Raw genomic sequence first — 13,902 nt, forward strand, 5'->3', positions numbered from 1 at the left:
TAAACTAGTTTATAAGCAGAGGCTGTATCTGCTTTGTTTTTCCTTACTTTTCCTTATTATTTTTTTTAATGCTGAGCACAGTGGCTGGCACATAGCAACTATTTAATTAGTATTTATCATGGGGATACCGTTTATGCAGTTTCTTTCATCTTTGTACCAGTTCACAAAATTTTTGCAAATACGTGAGATAGATTCTATCATTTAACTCACTTTACAGATAAAAGAATTGAAACTTGAAGAAAAGTAAGTAATATTCCAAACATTGAACAGTCTTGATCGTAAAGGGTGAAGATAAGGTTTAAATTCAGGGTTTTCTGACTGCATTATTGGAACTTTTAACCCTCTCTTCTTGTTTTAGTTCCTCCTGCTGGCGAGGGATCCTGGGAATTAGTTTCCAGGCTTTTGGACCTGATGACAAAGATAGAGATGATAAAAGTGTGGGAATGGTGTTGAAATGCCAATGGAGCTGCCTCTCTGGCCCTCCCCACAGGACAGAGGAGCTCTAGATATTTCATAATCCCACAGTTTGTTATAACAGCTAAAAATCAGTGCCCCTCAGTTTCCACGTCTATTTACAGATGTAATATCTGGGCTGCTGCCGACCCTGCGGGACCCTGATGACCATTTTTCGCCCTACAGAAATGCAGTAACCTTGGATACTCAGAATTTCCCCATCCCATGTTCCACTAGTCAGTTTCTGAAATGCACCACTTTTATATTCCAGTCTGTGTGTCCATTACTTTTATCAGAAAATCGCATCTGTCTTATCTGCAAGTCAGGCTAGCACTCTGAGTTTAAAGAACTTATTTAACCTGTACTCATCTCGCCCCCTCTCTGCCCACCCCAATTCCATGCCATTTTTCATTAGGGCATGGCCCCCTCCCCAGTATGAGGGTTAAACTGCATTTGCATGAACTTTCTCCTGTTTTTATTTGATTTACTTCGTTCCCACCACTAAACTACTGTCCAGACTTGCTTACTGGGTCTCTCCCTTTGTGTTTCAGGTAGAATGACACCCAGAGGCCTGCTGAAATTAAGATAAAACACACTGCAGCTCTCACTTTACCTTTCCTCCGTGCACAATGATAACATGTTCCATGACTTTTCTAGAGTTTCTTCCTGTTTATCTATAATATTGGAAAAATAATTTTTTGTAGCATACAACTGGCTTTTCCTACCAGTCTGGTGATGAGCACGCCTAAGGAGAGAGATAAAATATCCACTGTTGTTTTGGCGCTGTCTGTTAGTTATTGTAATGCACATTGTTATGTAATCATTTTTCGTATGTAAACAGATGCTTAATGCTATCAAGGACTAATGTGATTATATCAAAGCTCTTCAGGTGAATCCTTTTTCTGTTTGATTCTTGCCATTGCCTATTCTGTGGTTAAGAAAGAGTTTCAAAGCCCAACCGGTAGTTATCAATCAACAAATCACCAGAAAGCTAACTTATTAGATTGTTTGTATCTTTTTATTATAGATATTGTGGTAGTGAAGAGGCATAAGGAGAAATCTGAAAATGACTGTACAAAAATGGAATCAATTTTAAGAAAAATTTTTAAATATAATATTTGAGGTGGAGAATGTATGCAAATTGAATATAGATGGTTACAGGAACAACCAAGTCAAGAATTTATTCTTAAGGAATGTCAAGTATTTACAGCACTGGAATTCACTTTTGTAGAGAGTTATTGCCAGGTCCTTTGGCACAGATATATGAATGGAAATCTTTAGAAAGACTGTCAGTACTTCTTTATTATTGAAAGTTAGTATTATTGAAAGTATATAAAGTTTTATTATTGAAAGTTAGTAATCATTTTCAAAATGAAATTCTATGTGTATTCTACACTGTTTATGTGAAATAAATTTATTTCTCAGCATAATGACTAAACACACACATACACACAGAGCATATCCAGTTAATCCAGTTAATCATTGAAGAATATACATTATCAATAAAGAACAGGGGGCTTCCCTGGTGGCGCAGTGGTTGAGAATCTGCCTGCTAATGCAGGGAACACGGGTTCGAGCCCTGGTCTGGGAGGATCCCACATGCCGCGGAGCAACTGGGCCCGTGAGCCACAACTACTGAGCCTGCGCGTCTGGAGCCTGTGCTCCGCAACGAGAGAGGCCGCGACAGTGAGAGGCCCGCGCACGGCGATGAAGAGTGGCCCCCGCTTGCCACAACTGGGGAAAGCCCTCGCACAGAAATGAGGACCCGGCACAGCCAAAAATAAATTAATTAATTAATAAACTCGTACCCCCAACACCTAAAAAAAATTTAAAAAATAAAAAAAAAAATAAAGAACAGGTAGTTGCCAGCCTCTCCCAAAAGCACATGGCCTCTAAGATTCATTTTAAGATGTGGGAACAAATGGCTAAAAAATAAGTTTATTTAAAAATGCTACAACAGTAACCTTGTTTTTTTTTAAATTGTAATCTAAAAAATACATTTTATTTGTAGTTTAGAAGGTTAGAAGTCATTTTGATAAAATATGAAAGAACTTTAAAGAAACAATGAAAGACAGGAAGAAACTTAAGTTGGATGACTTCTGGTATAACAGTGCTGATAACAGTGCTGTTACTTTTCTATTTCCTCAAAATTCTTCTTTGTTTCTGTTTTCCCTCCTTTTAGCTTTATTTTGGTTTCCTCCATAGGGCCTTCCATTGTACAACATTTTTCCTACAACCATTTCCTATGAGAATTGCTTCTGCTTTTCAAGTTGGGAATTAAGTAAACAACGTGTTTTCTTAATTTTCCCTCTGTTCCTAAATTGAAGATTTTCTTTTCTGTTGGCGGTGGTGGCATGTGGTGTGGGCGGTTTTCTTCTGACTTCATTTCTCAAGGTCTCTCTGTTACATAATTAGTACGTGTCCTGTGCATCCTCAATGGGAACTCTTGTTGAGCAGCCTAATCACTGTCTTACAAAGCCAGGCATGGGCCCCGGGATCTCACTGATGGGGCATCCTCTTGCTCTGCCAGCCTATCAACCGGCCATTTAGCATCAAAGTTGTTAAGGTTTTTTTCTTTCAGTAGGAATGACAGAACGTCTGCCTCCCTGCTTTTCTTTTCTTCTGATCTGAAGCTAAATTCAAGTTTGCATTAGCTTTTAATTCTCCCACTTGAAAGAGATAAGAGCAAATTCTTCACTGTCCAATTCCCCGGAAAAAAAAAAGAGGGCTGCTGGTGGTGGCTCAGTCAGTCCCTCTTGGGCTGCGAATTCCTTCATGCTCTGTTTCCTGGTTACATCAACTATTTAGATTCCCTGTGCACTAGGGCTCTTCACCACTTCACATGCTTCCCAGGCTAAACGTTCCCTCCGGAGATCTAAATATTCCCAGGTAAAACATTCCCTCTGGAGATGTAAATATTCCCAGGTAAAACATTCCCTCTGGAGAGCTAAATATTCCCAGGTAAAACATTCCCTCTGGAGATCTAAATATTCCCAGGTAAAACATGCCCTCTGGAGAGCTAAATTATTCCTCTTTAGGTAGCAGAACACTGAGCTGTTCCTCTGTTTTCCCATAAACCAGAAGAATCTGAAAGTCACTCTTGGCACCCCTAGGAGAATACTGGTGACAGGATCTGAGGTCTGAAAAGTATGTTGATGTTTTCAGAATCACCTTAGAAATATTTAAGAATGCCTTTGAGGTTTTTGGTGGTAAATTTTAAGACAAAATCATGATAGGAAATATTCCTCAGAGCCTTTCCAATTTATGTGCAATATACTTGCAGAATGTTACATCTATAGGGTATGATTAAACAGATTTTTTTAAAGGCTTCATTTCATTTCAGGTTGATATAATCCCTAATGCAAAATTCATCTAATTACTTGTAGAAGTTCATATACTTACTGGCAAAATTAAATATCAAGATGAGTTGATGATTGTTCTGTTTAATGTCTTCACAGTGTTTAGAGAGAGGTCTAGTTATTTCAATATTGCTTATTCCAGGATGTGAGGGCGATCTGGCTGCGACATCTGTCACCCCATTGATCGCCAGGGTTGATTCGGCTGATCTGGCTGGCTAGGCGGGTGTCCCCTTCCTCCCTCACCGCTCCATGTGCGTCCCTCCCGAAGCTGCGCGCTCGGTCGAAGAGGACGACCTTCCCCGATAGAGGAGGACCGTTCTTCGGTCAAGGGTATACGAGTAGCTGCGCTCCCCTGCTAGAACCTCCAAACAAGCTCTCAATATTGCTTATTCCAAATAAGACTATATCAAAGAAAATAATATTCCCTGACAGTTGAATTGTGATTTCAGCACACTGTGGTGTAGACATTTCAAAATTTTTCCTTCCTTGAATATGAAGTACAAATATGTCTTTCTAAGTGGTAAATATTTATAATTGGGATTATATCATTTCTCTAAGCCTAAAAAAATGAGGAAAACAATTTCTTTTCATTCATGTAAATTCTCCATGTAACTGTTTGATCTGCTCTCTGAACTTTTTACCTGTATCCCCTGCATCCCTAGCCAGTTGCCCTTATCTTGCTGCCGAATAAAATAACTAACTTAGTGTCTGCAGACAAATCTGCTCTCGTACTCCATTCGCTCCCTGGACACTGGTTCCTTAACTTTCTCACCTCCCCTGTATCAGCCAGGGTCCTGGGAGGACGTCGCCCACGCAGAAGTATCAGTGAAGGGCAGTTTCACGGCGGGAATAGTGGGTGTACTTGTGACTGGGGTGAAGTGAACCACAAGGACCAGTGAGTGCAGTGTCTGGGGGCCAGCTTACCAGCCCTGGGCGAGGGCTGTTCCCAGAGAGGAAAGGCCACCCGGGAGAAGCCCCTGCTTCGGCCCCGTAGGAGGGGGAGCGGGGATCCAACACCCTTCCTCACTCTGCCCCGTCTCTCCAGCTCCCTCAGTGGTGAAGCCACACGAGGTCAGAGGGTGAAGGCGCCTGTTGATGGGCCTGGTCCTCAGGGCACAGACTCGGGGTCAGGGGAGAGGGACGGAAAGTGGGTCCAAGAGGCCAACAGGTGATTCCAGGCCCAGTTCCTCTCCCAACTCGGCCGCCTGCTCCCAGTTATCTGAAGACCTCGTGTTCACGAGAAGCCCACCAGCAGCAGATACCTGACTTAAAGTGTCCCACCCTCAGACCACCCGGTTCTATGGCATCCATTCAGTCACTCCTCCTAAAGCAGCAGTCTGTCCATCTCACCTGCGTGGAGACGTCCAGTCAACATACCTGGTCAGCTCTACCTTCAAAGTATATACTTAGATCTGACGAGTCCTCACTGATCTAGTGGAAGCTCCTCTCTCCTCCTGTCCCACCCCTGCCTTCACACCGGCCTCCACCCCATCCAACAGTCTACACTCCACACACCATTCAGACTGTCCTTCAAGATGTGTGTCAGCTCAGGCCGCAGCCTGCACAGAACCTCCAGCTGTTCCTCAGGGCATTGCGACGAAGCACGTTGCTCGCGTGTTCAACAGTCCTGATCTCGCTTCCTGATTCAGCAGAACTCATCCTCCATGGCTCCCTCCCGAGCGCACCCTGGTCTTCCGGCTGTTCACCTGCACCACCCTGCTCAGCCATGGTGCTCTGGCTGCTACTGCCTGTTGGAGGAGCTCCCAGACAGCCCAGGGCTTGTCCTCATGTCACCCAGCTCTACTCTCCATAGAGACAGGTCCTGTCGCTCCACGCTGAAGCCCCAACACACCCAGCCCTCTGCCCACTGCTGACACTTTCCTCATTGTCCTCAACACAACCTGGAAGAACAGCAAGTCTCAGATACCCTCGATTATAAGATGCACTATTTCATGCAACACTGAAAAAGAAAATGAAAAAGTGGCATAAGGTCCTCTTATTAGTGACTGTAAGACACATCCCAAATCAGAGGTATTAAAACATGAATGTGAAAAAAATCCATGCCTTGGGAGCAATGAATTATGTTATTATCATTAGAATGTGAAATAATTCATTATTATTAACAAGGCAGGAAGGAAACCTTGCCTCTATGCCAGACCCTAACACGAAGTGGAGCCTTGGACAAAGCTGGGGAGCAGCACCCCTACCCTCTGGATTGACTAGAATGTAAAATCTCTGAGCACTTGTCCATTTGTAACTTCTATATCCGTAGCCAAGACAGCACCTGGCACAAGACAAATACTCAGTGAAAATTAATAAAATTAACTATTTGAATTTAGTCTAACATTTAGTGGTTTTAGCTATGTGGTTGTCTCATTTCCTTTTTTTACTTTTCTGTATCTTCTATGTTTTATTATTGATAATAATAAAATTATAGAAGCAGTGATTTTATATTTTTCAAGGCAAAAAAACTGTGATGCTGTGTATAGTTCTATACACATGATGCCTTAGAAATGGTTTCAGAGTATAAGACTTTGTTTTCAATACACTGACGGTAAGCATCTTTAGGAATAAGTCTAAAAGGTGCTTCCTTTCCTTCTCAAAAGAAGGACTGTCAGTGGCTTTAGAATTTTTCCAGTATGCTCATATGTTATGATGAAGGGACGGTTATAAATGGAAACTCGGAGGTTATGCCTATTATTATTTTATTAGCCACTTTTTCTATTGTGCCTCAAAAAAATAACGTGAAGCTAAAAATGAGAAGGAAAAAAAAATAACAGGAGAAGCAGATAGGAACACTAAAGGAGACAGCTTGAAACACTGGCTTATTCCTCATTTAAAGTGTGGAGCTTCCAAAAATGCTAATAGAGTTTATTTATATGATCAGCATCTACTATGGTCAAGTGCTATTCAAAGTACTGGGTTTAAAAAAAATATATAAAGTGTGGAGCTTAATTCTTGTTATGCTGTCATGCATCAAAAAGCTTCAAAGACTGAAAGGCAAACTCCTTTGCTTTGCTTGATCCTCCTGGTAGGGAGGGGGAAAAAAATCAAGTGCTATTGTATGAATTTATCATCATATTGTTCATGGGGAAAACTCATAAAAATCCTATCGGTTGCTCTCTTGGTCTGAAGTATCCTTGTCTAATACCAGCATTTACTGAAGACAAGATAAGGATCCCGGATGACAGAGCCGGTCCTCACGTGTCAGCCTCGTCGCATTCTTACTGGTCTCAACTCAGGAAACTTCATCGGTGAGGCAGAGGTTGCCTTCATCGAAAACATACTCTTTGACAATGTATAGAGTTCTGGCTGTTCCTAGGGCTGAATTAGATAGGCTGTATGGCTTGTAAAGAAGGTTAACAAACATTTATTTCCATGGCACAATGGAGTAATAGTAACAGCCGAGCAGATTCTAAAGCCCTGCTCAAAAATATCCCAGTACAAGGCTGGATTGCAGCAACTGGTCCTCAATGAAAGTTATTTCTCCCTCAGCATAGATTACGTTCTTACATAATTTACCAAGATTACATAGTTCTTACATAGATTATATTCATAATATAATATATACTATTACATATGCTATTACAGTAATTAAATTTTATTGACAGCATTAATGTTTTCCTTTTATAATAACAGTAAAAAGGAAAACAAGAAAAGAATATCTTCCAAAACTGCCACTTTCTGCCACCAGCTAACTGATACTTATTTCCAAAATAAAGTACGGCTTATATACACATAAGAATTAAGTATCAGTAGAACTTACTAAATAGAAAGGTTAGAGAGGTGAAAATGGAAAATGTGTGAATATTTAGTTTTTTCACCTGTGATTTGGTAAAAAATTACTGTGGGATTCCATTATTTTTAAACTAAACTTTGTATTTTAGGATTCATATCCAGCTGTAAGAAGTAATACAGAAAGATCCCGTGTAAACTTTATCCAGTTTCCCCCATGGTAACCTCTTGCCAAACTATCCTTTGATATTGAAACAGGCAAGACGTGGAACATTTTCATCAACACAAGGATCCCCACCGTTGACCTTTTATGGCTGCACTCACTTCTCCCCAGCCCTGACCCCTCCTTAAGCCCTGACTACTACTAATTTGTTCTCTTTTCCTATGATTTTGTCATTTAAGAATGTTATAGACATGTTATAGTATGTTACCTTTGGGGGCTGTTTTCTTTTCTAGTCAGCATAGTCTTCTGGAGATTCATCTACTGGTTGTATGTATCAATAGTTTATTCCTTTTTTATTGCTGAGTAGTATTCCATGACATGGATGTACCATAATGTGTTTGATCATTTGCATGTTTAAGGACTTCTAAGTAATTTCCAGTTTTTCACTATTATGAATGAAGCTTTTATAAATATTCCTGTTTTTATTATTATATTATTATGTTGTATGAACGTAAGTTTTCATTTCTCTGGGATAAATGCCAAGGTGTGCAATTGTTGTCATATGTTAGTTGTATGTTTAGCTTTTTAAAAGAAATTGCCAAACTGTTTTCCAGAGTAGCTGCACCATTTTACATTCCCACCAGCAATGTTTGAATGATCTAGTTTCTCCACATCCTTGACAGCATTGGTGTTGTCACAATTTTTTTTTAATCACAGATATCCTGATAGGTGTGTAATATCTCATTTTTGTTTTAATTTGCATTCTCCTGATGGCTACTGATGTTGGACATCTTTTCATGGGCTTATCTGCCATCTATATACCTCCTTTGGTGAAAGGTCTGTTCATATATTTTGTCCATTGGTTAATTGTGCATGTTTTATTGTTGAGTTTTGAAAGCTCTTCACGTATTCTAGACATTTTATATATTCTAGACACTCGTCCTTTACCAAATATATGGCTTGAACATATTATCTTCCACTCTGTAGCTTGTCTTTCCATCTCCTTCATATGTTCTTTCACAGAACAAAAGTTTTTAATTTTGATGAGATCTATTTAATCAATTTTTCCATTTATGGATTGCATTTTGGTGCCAAGTTTAATAACTTGCCTAGTCTCAAATTGTAAAAACTATACCTCCAATCTTTCTCTGATAGTTTTATAGCTTTACATTTTATATTTAACTGTTTTATCCACTTCAGTTAATTTTTGTGTAACATATGAGGCATAGCTGAAGGTTCTTTTACGTGTGTACTTATGTCCAGTTGCTCCAGTGCTATGTGCTGAAGGACCGTTCTTCCTCCACGGAACTGGTTCTGCACCTTCGTCAACATTCAAAGGGTCTATTTCTGGGCTTTCCATTCCATTTCATTTACGTGTCTACCCTTCCACCAACACCACAGAGTCTGCATTACTGTAGCTTCATACTAGGCCTTCAAATTGGGGGGACTGTTTCTCCTGCTTTATTCTTTTCCAAAACTTTTTTAGCTGTTCTAGTTCCTTTGCCTTTCCATATAAATTTTAGAATAATCTTGCCTAGACTTACAAAAAATCTTGCTGATATTTTGATACAATTGTGTTAAACCTGTATATCAATTTGGGGACAACTGGCATCTTTAATCTGAGTCTTCCAATTCTTGAACACAATTTCTCGCCATTATTTTGATCTTTGCTTGCTTTCAACAGCATTGTGTGGTTTGCAGCATACAATCCTATACATGTTTGTTTAGATTACACCTAAGTATTTCATTGTTTTGAGTGATTGTAAATGGTGTGTTTGTATGCGCGCGTGTGCGTGTGTACACACGCACGTGCGCGGACACACACGCCCCTTATATGGTGAAAGAACCCAGAAACAATGAGAAATCAAGAGGCAATGAACATTACAAATGCTCAGATTACAGTCTGAAAGATCATTTTCCACTAAAGGAACCCAGGACTCCTGAGATAAATGACTCTATTCATGTCTGAAGCAGGAATTATAAGAGACAAACTTGGAATACTGGAATATTTGCTAGACCAGATGTCAAGGGGGCCACCACATACTCAGGGGTTAACTTGAGAAGGCACCAAAAAAAGACAAAGATAGCATAATTTCAGCATCAGTAAAGACAGTAAGTTTCATAGACTGAAAATCATCATATACGTTTAAAACCAGTAGTTCTTAAAAATGCAAAAATAAAATTAATCACTTTACAGCAGTAGTTTTCAACCAGGGGAAATTTTGCCACTATCCTCCCCATTTGACAATGTCTGAGGACATTTTTTTTAATATTTACAAATTGAGGTGGAAGATGCTAGTGGTATCCAGTGGGTAGAGGCCAGGGATGCTGCAAAACATCATATTATTAGAGGACAGTCCCTCCTTTCATGCTGCAAACAGACAAATATCCAGCCCAAATGTCAAGGATGCTCAGGCTGAGAATGGGAGGACCAACAGAAGCAAGCATTTATCTAGTTTTGCCTATGTAAACGTAAGCCCCGAAAATCAAATAGCACACTTCTCTTTACAGAAGTACCTCCATTAATACACAGGACAAGGAAGGCCAGAATCAGAATACTTCAGCTTGCAGCCCTTATTCAACAAGCAGATCTAGTCAACGGGCATTACTGCCTGTGTTTCCTGATAGGAAATCACACCATGAGATGCGTCTTGCCGAAAAATCTCAAACTTCTATCTGACCAAGCCTGTATACCCCGCCAACAATTTTAAGCAATTTTCATAAACACCATGGGGATGTAATCAGCAAAAGGCATACTGTGGCAATCTCTACAGGACACTCTCTGACCCTTTTTCTTCTACAAATAAATTGCTGAAATAAAGACAGAAGGCGAAAATATAAATTAAAACTCAAGGTACAACAACCAACCACGGTCACAAAACAATGAATATTTGATAATTATTTTCATTCTTACAGCACATCAGAATGAGGGAGGGGAAAAAACCATGTTTTTATGTAGTCAGGGTCACATCTTCTGGACCTCACTTCACTGTTGAATGGAGATGTTATTTTTCTAATGGCCTTAAAGTACACGTGCTGAGTACCTATTCAATTCTGGAGACTGTCGTATGTGCATATATAAATTATCATCTTATTTAATTCACAAAACCCTATGAGGTACATGTAAGGATGCCCATTTTGAAACCGGATACAAGCCCCTGTGTCCCTGCCTTTTGAGGTAAAAGGCTTTTGCTCTTGTCTCCCAGACCTCCCCTGAGTCTCAAAAGGCTGGCTCAAGAGTTCATAGTTAAAAGACTGTAAACATGTAGTAACAAAGAAGAGCAGCTGGGCCAGGAGAATGGGTAACAACTTAAACAATGCATCAGCCATACAGCAGAGTCACAGAATCGTTAGTTCCCCCGGAAGGACACAGATAACAGTGTCTGATGCATATTCCTAAGTGCTTTTAAAGAAAGCAGACTCTCATCAAATAGAATTTGCTAACCAAAAGCACAGAGACCCCAGACCAGTTGGAACCAAATGGTTGGTGATGTTTACTCCAGAAATACCACCCTATTACCTCACCACCAACCAAGCAGAGAATTGTGCACAAGCTGGTCACACACTGTGTGCCCTCTCCCTCACCCTGATTTTAAAAATCCTTCCCTGGTGGGTCTTTTGAACATGAGCTGCCCATTCACCTTGCTTGGCCACACTTTCCTTCACCACAACCTGAAGACAGTAGATGCACTTTACTGGGTACGGGTGAGCTGACCTCAGTTTGGTTCCGTAACAATTTCACAGAAATTTCTTGGAAAGAGGAAGTAAGTTACCATAGAGAGTAACTTAAACACATAGTTCAAAGAAGGTGCAGCCAAGTCTCTGTAGCTCCCGTGCTCATAGCTTTTTTATACACAATTTTTCTTTTTTAATTTATTTTTAACAGAGCAGAGACTTCATGAAACAAGGATGATGAATCTGTTCATCACAGACAATACAAGAGAAAGCCTGGAGAAAAGAATACCAGTTGGGAGACAGTTGCCATAACCTAGGTGGAAATACATGGCAAATGGTGAGGACGGGAGAAACAAGGCCATGTAGCAAGGGAGGGTTTCTGATTTATTTTAATAAAATCCACGAGAATAAGAGCAAAGCAATGTAAATAGTAAAGGAATAAACTTTGAGGAAACACCAAAAAAATAACACCAGTGGCAACTGAGGGATCATATCCTTGAACAAAAGAGTATAATTCAACTGGTTATGCTATAGAAAAAGAAAAAGCATAAAATTTAGATCCATCATTTTGCCTCTAAAGGAGATTGTAGGTGGAGGAAACAGTGAAATCACTTCTTGTTCTGAGCACACCAGTGGGAATAAGCAATGTAATGGAAAGTCAGAAATCCTGTCCCAGACCTGGATTGATAATTACATTTTTGACAAGAAGCGAACAGTTTGGAAAGATAACAGTAAAGTTGAAATGGACTAAAAAAACTACTTTGAAAAGTTTGTTGTAATAGAATTGACTTCAAGAAAGGAAACAGCCACAGCCTTAGAGAGGAAAAGAAAAAAGGAGGAGGGGGGAGAAAACTGTCAATGTGAATTTTAAAGCATTATTAAACCATAGAAAAAAGAGAGACTACCTGAAATAAAAAACACTTATAAATCATGTTGCACGAGCTATTATAAAATTAGTTTTCCTTTCCTTTCTAGAGAACACCCCTTGAGGTAAACTGTTTATTTAACTAGGCTGTTTGTAAAACACAGCTTCCAACTGAGGACCCTTTTATAGACTTTCATATGCTTTCATATCTATTTATGCAATTTATCCAGACAAAATCCCAGTTATGATTATCCCCACTTCACAGATAATCAAACTGTATTCAGATGATTAGTGATTAGCTCATGGCCATGCTGGTAGTTGTAGTTTAAACTGCACATGCAAACCAAGTGTTCTAATGAAGGTTTCACACTGTATAGATACAAGAAAAGCTGTTTAGGAAATCTAGTTAGAAAAATATATATATTGTAAAAAGTTTAAAAAAAAAGAAACAGGAAGATATGCCATTTTTGAAACTGTTTTACTTATAATGTACAAAAATACATGTGATGAATCTAGACTTTGGAATTCTGTTATCTATTAGATAGAACTTGCTGGAAATATAAAACTGTGTTAGTTGTGCTCAAGTTATGAATTTTGAATTCTAGCTGGTATCCTTAATGATCCTTCTTCTAACTTTAAGAACATGTGGAAAAATCACAGCACCAACTGCGGTGGAAGAAACAAGGAAATAATTAGTCTGCTGTCTGCACAAAATGACTTCCTAGTAAAAGAGTTGAAGATGTAAAGAATAAAAAAATTGATGAAATGTGAGCTCATTTTCAGGAAGGTAGAATATTCTTAATAAAATTAAAATGCTGCATGACATCAGCTGTTATATTTTGAGTACCTCATTACTAAAAGGATTTAGAAAACATCAAAAGAGCAATAGAAATGATCAAAGAACCGCAGGCAGTGATAAAAAAAAATGAAAGGATCTCCATGGAGGAGAAAAAAAATGATGTACAAAAGTCACTCTATCAAACACAAATTAGTGAAAAACATAGCATTTTTTTCTCGTGACACAATTTCAATAGCATTAAATATTTCAATGAAAGAAGAATGCTAATTTTAGCACTATAGATGAATAGTTGAGTCCCAGGGGAAAAAAAAAATGAGTGAACCAAAGAGGGGAAAAAAAAGAGGAGGATGGCTTAGGTTTCATGCAAAGGTAAACTACATCAGGTGGTGTTTGAGGAAGAAGTGGTAAACAAGGTATTCTTGTAAGAGGGGTTCATGTCAGGAGGGCTTGGAAATCCATGGTAAAGGGTTTGTTTGTAGCATTGTAGGCAATGGGGAACAGACATCTATAACGGAGGAGTGAAAAGGTCAGGGGTTTCTGTGGGATCATATACTGAATATCTGATCTTTTGGCCTCTTTTTAAAATGTGTTTGTTCTTTGCTGCTCAGGTTCTCCTTTGGAAACTGCTCTTTGCTCAGTCCCTGTGATTTTGGTGGTACCGTCAACTGTGCATCTTCACCCACCATCCCTGACTCACCAGCACCACCAACTGTGCAGCCTCACCTACCATCCCCAAGTCAGTGACCACAGGCAGCTCACAACGGACAATCAGATGCTTCATGCCTTTGGACACATAACCCAGGCAGCACCACTCCATCATTTTGGGGATTGAGATGGATGCCATAGAAAGAAT

General features: G+C 39.5%; 1 protein-coding gene across 1 annotated transcript in view; it reads right to left on the reverse strand.

The window, feature by feature from the left end:
* The window catches only part of CSMD1 (CUB and Sushi multiple domains 1), a gene marked incomplete at its 3' end in the record, with an annotated part of 1,732,394 nt that overhangs the window by 355,794 nt on the left and 1,362,698 nt on the right, over window positions 1-13,902 (reverse strand). The gene's annotated exons all lie outside the window — the stretch shown is intronic.

This window comes from Mesoplodon bidens (genome assembly GCF_964165515.1).
Source record: "Mesoplodon bidens genome assembly, chromosome: 20".
Taxonomy (NCBI): Eukaryota; Metazoa; Chordata; class Mammalia; order Artiodactyla; family Ziphiidae; genus Mesoplodon; species Mesoplodon bidens.